The sequence below is a fragment of the Oncorhynchus kisutch genome, linkage group LG4 (genome assembly GCF_002021735.2).
Source record: "Oncorhynchus kisutch isolate 150728-3 linkage group LG4, Okis_V2, whole genome shotgun sequence".
Taxonomy (NCBI): Eukaryota; Metazoa; Chordata; class Actinopteri; order Salmoniformes; family Salmonidae; genus Oncorhynchus; species Oncorhynchus kisutch.
Window position 1 is genome coordinate 72,510,905 of NC_034177.2, and position 7,001 is coordinate 72,517,905.

Consider the following 7,001-nt stretch of genomic DNA (forward strand, 5'->3'; position numbering starts at 1 on the left):
TGGCACACAATTTAATCTTTTTAAGATATCCTTTAAAAACACAGTTCCACTGGTGACGGCTGTTCCTTTGATTGTGAGCAGGATCAGTGTAAAGGTGTGGTGCCCTGTCTGTGTTGGCAGCCAGGCTGATCTCTTTTGTTTGAAACTCAAAGAGCTCCTTTTCCTGTTCAGTTTCCCTCACTATATTTGTTTGTGTGAGGTGTTGATGGACTTAGTACAGCTTCCTCTTAGTGTAGCTTCCTCTTAGTGTAGCCTATGGTACCAGATGTTTGTGAGAATAACAGGACCTTCTTCATGAACACAGAGATTGTTTATGAGCAATTTCTTCCATCCACTCCTGTACGCATGATTGTCATGGCTCTGTCCTATACTGTCTGTCTCTGTCTCGCCCTTTTCCTTTGTTCGCAGACTTCTCCTGATATTGACGTGGGAGGAGCTGCCGTTTATAATACCCAGCATGCTTGAGGAGTAGAGGAAAGTCCTGGGAGATATGAACACCATCATTCTTTCACAGGTATGTGAGTGAATTTTCATCAGGAAGAAATGCTTCCCGGGCCTCACATTGGAGTTCCTGGGCTCTGTATTGTTCGTAATGTACGTGTGAAGTTGTATTAAACACATTATAGTTGAAGTACTGCATGAGAGACATATATTTTTTTGTTAGTTGTATGCTTATTTCTCATTTATTGTTTACATCCTTCTACCAAATAAGCTTGACAACTGCATTACACCCAACCCCCCCACACACACAATTCTTCATACGCACTGGTGTACACTCATTCAGTGCCTCTGTACTGCTATCTCCCTTTTTCTGGAATGTTGTGGATTTTCCTATTTTACTGTTGACAGTGTTAACAATGTCTGAGCACTTTGCAAATGAAGAGGCTTGAACTCCTGACAGGCTCTGTCGCCGGCACTGTGATACACTGGCCCGCACATGCTGCGCGGCATAATGATGACATTAGGATCCAGTGATAATATCAGGACACTCTTCAGATAAATGACTGATAAACCAGGGGTTGTACCTCTCGTATTACACGCTTGACAGAGCAGCTAATCATTGTCCAAGTGACTGCTATTACATAAATCATGAGCTCGACTTTGATGCATATTCCATCAGTGTTCCCTATTCATCACGTCATCTGCAGAAGACTGACTGGCTACACAGGGGGACAGACATTTTAAGAGAATGTTATGCTTTCATTAGAATGTGATATGATCTATTTTACTGTCGAATTGATAAGATTTTCTGTGTCAGTCCATTTGATATGAAATTAAAAGGATCTTTTCCAAAATGTTCAACTTCATATTCATCATCTCCAGCACCACCGTCAACATCAACATATGTGAAAATGGTGCGTTTCTATGTTTTGTAGTAAAAAATATATAGGAAGATGTGTTTCCAATGACATCATCAAACACTTAGTAGACCATTATTAGGCAATACCTACTCATAATTAGTTAAAATCACACGATGCACATCGATGATATCAATGGAAACACTTATCTTCCTATCTTTTTTGCTATAAAACATAGAAACACAATGTTCACATATATTGATGTTGCGTTTGGGCTGGAGATTATGAAGATTTTAGAAATGTCCCTTTAAATAGTACTGCTACATTATGTCAAGTTTGTGGCAGTGGGTGTCCTTTACCACTAAACTACAGTACCTATATGAAAGATGTGTGTTGATTTTACAACATTATGAGGGGTACATAATGAAAGGTTATATCAACTGTTTCATGGTGTTTTTTGCAGTAAAGCTTCAAAGGTGTCTGAAGATGACATATCCAAATATGTCAGATAGGGAAATAATGCATGTTCTAGAATGCCCTTCAATCAGAAACAAGTATTCACAATGCCATGTAATAAGTTGGTTATATTATACAATATTGTTTTGTATCATTCAATTTAGTATCATTCAATAAGAATTTGTTCTTAACTGACTTGCCTAGTTAAATAAAAAAATCTATTACAACACGTAGAAAACAAAACAAAACCCCATCTTTTTAGAAGACCAAGTCCATAAAATGAGGTCTGAAGCATGAAGTAGTCTTTGATTCAGTCATGGTGTATGTTTTATTCTGCACTATTGGGGTCACAAGATGTGGGGGTGTTAATTTAATCCCCATTCTTACCCAGAGCATGGCCACACTCTCTAAGGAGCTTTATATCTGACAACTGTGTCAAATTAGAGAGACCACGACTCTCTTATAAAGAATATATCTGTCAGAGCACATTGTTCCTGGCTCTTAAAATTGTATATGAGGCTAGAAACAAAAACAATCAGTAACACCATAGTTGGACTTCAACATGATACAATCATTTTAGGCCATGCAGGCCTGTCACAGAGACAAACCACTAATCCAACAAATGTTATACATTTTTGTAGGATTGGCTACTCTGAGGATCCAATGCATCATTTTTTTTGTTAACCACATGTGACAGTATAATATGTTGCAGCAATGCAGTTCCAATTCACTTCAATTTATAACTATCATTTTCCAATGGATGTGGTGTCTAAACCAGATTAGTCCAGTATGATAAGTACCCATCATGTATCTCTCTGGTATCATTGCTGTCCTTCAGTCAAACATGTTAAACAACTCTTAATGTTCTCTCCAGTCCCCTATAGGTGTCTCCTATTGTCATTGTTGGTCCTATTCTAATGGGACTTCCTCTAGAGACAACATTCCCACCGACCTCTGAACAAAACAATATTTTCCATTCAAATGGTTTGACTAGTGAATATTTACAAGCATGTTTAATGTATAATAGATCTCATCTATGGATATCAGGGGCCATTTTCTGCTCAGTCAGCCTTAGCCTGATGCCCTGAGGTAATGGGTGACCCGAGCCTCATTTAGACCAAATAGCATGCACACGTATTTTAACAGTCCTTAGGGTATAGGCTACATGTTCATAACAAGTAAAGCTGCCTGTCTCTCAAATGTAAACATCTTAGCACTGTAATATGATTATATCGCTAAAGTCCCAGAAGGTGAAAGATTTAATAAAGGGGGTGGATTATATTAGAGAAAATAAAGTAATAATTTGAAATTGTTAAGAGACCCTTTGTGTCAATGGGTATATAGAGACTAGGGGACAATTTCAGTCCCTTAGGCCCGTGTTAAAAAGCAATAGCTTTTCTTTCCGTACATGCACAGCATTTTGAAATCAACATGCATTGCTACCACCAAAGGCCATAATCGTGATTAGTAATACATAACACATCTGATGCCATTATCATGTTAAGGAGAATGCATTAAGGTTGTGGAAATAATACATTTCATGTATTGAAAACAGAACTGCAGTTTGAATATATGCGTATTACGGAAAAAGTCATGGTTTGCAACTCTGGTGCTTATACAACCACAAGGGTTTTTAATCTCTTTTCTTGCCGATGAAAGTCCCAGTAATTGCTATATTTCCCTTTTTTGTTTCAAGGACCTTTGCCGATCCCTTGGCTTGCATCAGGGGGCAAAGTCATTAGTGGCGAAATGAGCTCAAGTGAAGAGAACGAGATTGCTGGGCTCCCAGCGTGGTTTGAAACTTTACCACACAGTGCATTCTAATTTGAATTTAATTCCCAATGTACAGTATGTGTGTGTAATAAAGACAATTATAAAAACATACATTTCAGCCTATACAATGCTATTTTTATTGTCTTTATTATCCTTGCCAGTAATATTGAACTCTTGACAGCCCTGTTCTCCATGAATTTGTGTTGCAGTTGCTGTGACCAATTTTAATTGTATCCCTGCGATTACAATGTCGGCCTGATTGTGCTATCACCCCAATTTCTTGTTTACTTATTGTCATGAATATTGTTCTAAAGCCTATTCAGTTGTCAGTTTTGATTCTCATTTTGATTTTATATCTAACTTTGACTATATGTTTCTTTGATTAGTAGCTATAATAATAGTTTGGAAGAAAACTACAGCTGCATCTGTTTTCTTTAAGCATCTTAGGTTCATTAAGACATAATGCTGTTCAATCACGTAAAAATATGCACACTTTTCTTGTGAATGTGTTATAGGGATTCTGTGACATATCATTGATATTACAATTAAAAGATAGCCCTGTTGAATAGTTGTACATGCACTGTATTGCTCTGAGTCGATAGCCTAGCATGTGTTGCTCTCTTCGTAGTCGCTCTCTTGTGTGGAGTCACTGTCCCCTGAGTCCCACCACCGGTCCCCTGGGTGCACTGCATATAATTACCCACAATCCACCCTGAAACAGCTCTCATTTACAGTAATCAACAGTCTGCACCTCAAAGGATCCATGTGGCATCCGACACAGCGAGTCAGCGTGTGTTATAACAAATTATTATTATAGATTCACAATTACCTTTGTGCTGAGGGTGAACACTTTGTTTAATATGTAGACTATGAAATCTCTGCATGGATATTATCCAATATGAGGCTAATGATTGTACACTGTATGGTGCTAACAACTTCAAAAGACCAACATAGGTTCAGTATTCTAGGTTTGAATAGTGATAACATAGAAATCTAGATAACATCACAACCACATGGCTAAAAATTAAGTCACATAGTCGCAAGTAAGAAATGCATGGTAATTTGGCAGATAGGGTAGTCACTGTGATAATGGTCATTAACATAAAACTTTGCAATCATTACGGTTGATTTCAGATAATGGTCAGCATAGAAACCCTTTTAAATAATTGTACCCCTTTCCCCATTAAAGACGTATTAAGAAAATTACCACATTCTGAAATGGGAATCACTATGGTGCAGTGCCTGATAGGTAATGTGGTTATAATGTCAGGTGATTTCACCAGACTGAAAACACTCTGTTCGCATTCACAATGCTTATGTTTATTATATTGCATTCATTTTGTAATAGAGCGTTCTCTTTACATTAAGCTAGTATTGTACAGGTATACCATGCTTTGATAATGGTTCACTTTTAATTCATCTTCCATTCACCCCTAATAGTGGCAAAATATCTTCTACATCCAAAGAGACCATCTTCACACAATGCATAGTCTGTATCCCAGTGTGTGCTGTGTAGTGTCCTCCGCTGAAGCTGCCTTTGACCCTCTGGCACTGCTGGGTCTCATCATTGCCGGTCCATTAGGGATGCTAGAGTAGGTCTCCAAACGGGCATGCTTCTGCTGCACCACATTACTCCTCCCCATCACTGTTGGCCTGCATGGTCCCCTAGTGGCCAGGTCATGTCATGGCATGGATGCCCTGTGAGTGAGCTTGTACCGGGGCTGCCCTTGACATGCCCCCCCCCCCCCTCCCCCCCTCGGCAGAAAGGAGAGAGCAGACCGTCCGGATAGGGCATCAGGGGTACCAGCTGGTGCCAGCTGCGTGGGGAGGTTTCCAAGGTGGCAGACACCTGTCTTAACTCGCGCCCCCCAGCTCCCAGAATGCATCAGCTGCTGCCCGGTAGACCCATCGTGGGGAAATGAGGCGCTAACCTTGAGGAGAAATGTTCCCAGCGTCACATTAAGAGAGAGCCTAATTGCCCAGTGCTACCACTGCCAAACGACATTAGGAAGTGCTGTCGTTTACTTTAACATAATGGCTCAGTGTGTTCTTTGGCCGAAGCTACTTTGCCTCTCTTAGAAGCATCAACGTGACATCCATTTTGTCCCATCCTGACCAATTGACATGGAACATGAGGACAATATTACAACTGCAGTTTTATTTTAGGAGTACATTTAAAGGAACCAGTGGGACTAATGTCAGTATAAGAGAACATGCCACAGTAAAAAATAACTTCCAGTAACAGCATAGGTCTATGGGACTGCCATTCTTAAACTACTAACATCATTCATATGCACATCCGATTTAGTAATTGTATTATTTATTTCCCTTTATCAGACCACATGGCGATACGACTAGGTCGGTAAATGACACATTAATACAGAATGCACTCAGTGTGATTAAATTAAACAAGCACACTCATTACATTATGCATACAGTAATAAGAATAGTCCTGACCGCTCTGCAGAGGTACAGTAGGCTCCGCCGAGACTGATCACATGTCTCGCTGCTGCATCAGATTTTGGGGCGCCCATTAGCAGAACAAAAATCACCTTTGATTTAATGAAAGGTCCTCATTTGCTTACCGGCTCCCCTCACTTATGGGCACATGGCTGAATTAAGCCCTCCCCCATCGTATAAGGGGGTGGAGACCTTCAGCGTCCTCACTCCTTCAGTATAATGTTGTGATAATTCTATGATCTGGTGTTTCAAGTCTGCAGGAGTGTCAGGAATCCACTGCAAGGTGCTTCTAATTGCAGATACACCTCAGCACTTGAAAGTAATGAATGTGAGCACGGTGAAACCTCTAAGGATCCAACGCTAGTAATATATCATCAGTTCTGAAAAGGGTAATTCGTTTCCCTTCGCCAAGCAAAATATTAGAAGTTCACATAGGGGGTTTATTATTAATTTATTCCTTCCCTCAATGCATGATTTTGTAATTGAAGTGCTATGAATAAAGTGACCCATATATCTTAGTGAGCTCCTTGCCTTGACTAGACGTGGGATTTGAGCGTGTAAATATTGGTTGTAATGAGGAGCAACAAGGATGCTTGTTCTTCAAACAGACAGATGAAATGTTTGATTTGGAATGAAATATCTCCTAAGACATTTACAAACCATTTACAACTGTGTCTCAACTTCAAATCAGAGTTCTATCCTGAAGGTGCATGTGGAAACCATAAAATATTAAGTAAAAAAATGATTAAGTAAAAAAGATTGTTATGATAACAATCTTCATGTACAATATGTTTCAAATCCAAGTTTACATGCACCATTCATTGGGCTCTTTACAGTATGTGTACTTTGGCTATATCTATGCATATAATCTAAGTTATTCCTAAATCCCACTACACCAGATACCTCCTCAATACTTCACCTCCAGCCCCTAGGAGGTAATCGTGCCATAGGGACTTTGTGAAAACAGTCCAGCAGTTCACTTGAAGACCGCCTCTTACAGCAGGTCGACCTTTG